Raw genomic sequence first — 2,807 nt, 5'->3', positions numbered from 1 at the left:
GAGCTTTCATGACATGGGAGTTCATAGAAACTGCGTTCCTGCCATGGATCAGCGGGAATCTCGATGCATCCGCATCCTGCCATGGATCAGCGGGAATCCCGATGCATCCGCATCCTGCCATGGATCAGCGGGAATCCCGATGCATCGTCATCCTGACATGGATCAGCGAGAATCCCGATGCATCGTCATCCTGACATGGATCAGCGGGAATCCCGATGCATCCGCATCCTGCCATGGATCAGCGGGAATCCCGATGCATCGTCATCCTGCCATGGATCAGCGGGAATCTCGATGCATCCGCATCCTGCCATGGATCAGCGGGAATCCCGATGCATCCGCATCCTGCCATGGATCAGCGGGAATCCCGATGCATCGTCATCCTGACATGGATCAGCGGGAATCCCGATGCATCGTCATCCTGACATGGATCAGCGGGAATCCCGATGCATCGTCATCCTGCCATGGATCAGCGGGAATCCCGATGCATCCGCATCCTGCCATGGATCAGCGGGAATCCCGATGCATCGTCATCCTGCCATGGATCAGCGGGAATCCCGATGCATCCGCATCCTGCCATGGATCAGCGGGAATCCCGATGCATCGTCATCCTGCCATGGATCAGCGGGAATCCCGATGCATCCGCATCCTGCCATGGATCAGCGGGAATCCCGATGCATCCGCATCCTGCCATGGATCAGCGGGAATCCCGATGCATCATCATCCTGACATGGATCAGCGGGAATCCCGATGCATCGTCATCCTGACATGGATCAGCAGGAAGTGGAAATTTCCAAACTGTTTTCCCACAGGCGGGAATCGGATTTTAGATCTCTGTCCAAATATTCTGCTCCCGCCCACCATGAAACCTGCAGCAGGCAGAAGAGGAACATCCTGCCTAGTGTGAGGGAAGGAATCTGACTGTCACACCTTTCTGAAGTGGGAACGCCGGGGTCAGGTGGGGTGGGTGTGCAGGTTACACATGAGACATTCCTGAAGCACCAGAGGAAAATGTGAGGCCCAGAATACTGAATGTGAAAAACTCACACCTTCACCTTCTAAGGTTGGGTTGCCTGTTGTAAATATTAAAAACGGGATGTAATTTTCTGTGTGTGATTGAGTTCTACAATCTATAATAATGAGTTTTGTTAGATTGTTCGAGGTTTAAAGGCTTTCCAATGATTTTCAAATAATTTTCATTGCTACTGAATGGCCCCACATGGCACCTACTGAGTGAGTGGCTCAGAAAGACAGATGGGGGTTTGGGGGGACATGGCGAGTGTGGGGATGAGGGGTGAATGGATGAGGGGTGAGGATTAAGGGCCTTTAAACAATGTTGATGGCTGGTCTGTGGGAGAACTGATGATGGTCTCCTAACTGTTAGCGTCTGTCTGAAAAGGTGAAATGCAGAGGGTGGTTCCCATCGCACTGGAACTAGCTGAACCCATTCTGGATGTGGAGATGATAACCGTTGGAAACCTGGTGTTCCAGTCGAGACGGCTCATTCACGCTTCCTGGAATACTAGCTCACCAGACTGGCTATTTTCCCAGTTTATCTGGTGCCTATTGCACATAGTTTTAATGATTAATACATTGATTTGTCCCATTTATTGATGTGCAGACTCAATACCAATTAACTCAAATGTCAATTCTGCCCCTCCTTAATTCCAAGGTATATTTTTCCCCGGGATAAAGATGTGCACATTTTAATGAGGAAAATGCTAAATTAAAGTTCAACGTCAATCACAGGGTCGAAAGCGCAGTAACTGTTCAACAATAACTTTAAAAACAAAAATAATAATTACATATTCCAGAAGATAACGCAAGCACATATTATACTGGCCAAGGTGGCCTTTCACTTCAAGTCGGCAATGTTCTCTCAGCTGCTGAACTCTGATTGCTCCTTTCGACCTTTTCCTCACCCAGGCCCGGATGATGAATAAAACAAGCTGCCGATGGGGTAAAAAGAGAGAAAACATAAACACTGCCTTATTTAAACCACCAAAGTTGCAGGTCAGCTGTGACATCATTATATCACAGGGAGCTAGAACTGAAACGTGTGAAATCAGTGAATGCAATCTGAGAGGATCGAGCTTTTGAACGTAACGCTCTCTGACAGCACTCATCTTCCTGGGCAGGAGTGTGGGCTTCGCTGTTGGCAGTGTGCCCCTCTTAGTGAGGAATGGGCAAACATGGCGAGGTAACTGAGCGCGACAGAGCCCCACACAGCTGTCACTAGGGATTTATCCTCTGGCCCTGTAGCGTTTGCTCACTGCCGCTCAGAGAGTTCCACACCGTCCTCCAGCTGAACCTGCAGGGGGAAAGAGGAACATACCAGTGATCCATGTGCACACGATTGTACAGACTCGACACAAATGCTGAAGGTATCACCCTGATCATATCGATTACCTTCAAGAATGCTTTGTGTGTAAACTGGTACTGTTTTATTTGGAACAGTGAGAAAATCATCTCTTCCCATCTATTGGTGTATTCAGCACCTCCACATGTGTGTTTGTCTCCCCAATTCTATGGAGGGATGTGGGTGTGGGATAGCTACAGAGAACATAGAGTGCAGAAGGAGGTCATTCGGGCCATCGAGTCTGCACCGACCCACTTAAGCCCTCACTTCCACCCTATCCCCGTAACCCAGTAACCACCCCTAACCTTTTTGTACACTCAGGGCTATTTATCACGGCCAATCCACCTAACCTGCACATCTTTGGGCGGTGGGAGGAAACCGGAGCACCCGGAGGAAACCCACGCAGACACGGGGAGAACGTGCAGACTCCGCACAGACAGTGACCCAAGCC

This window comes from Scyliorhinus torazame, chromosome 7 (genome assembly GCF_047496885.1).
Source record: "Scyliorhinus torazame isolate Kashiwa2021f chromosome 7, sScyTor2.1, whole genome shotgun sequence".
Classification (NCBI taxonomy): domain Eukaryota; kingdom Metazoa; phylum Chordata; class Chondrichthyes; order Carcharhiniformes; family Scyliorhinidae; genus Scyliorhinus; species Scyliorhinus torazame.
This window is presented reverse-complemented; position numbering follows the sequence as displayed.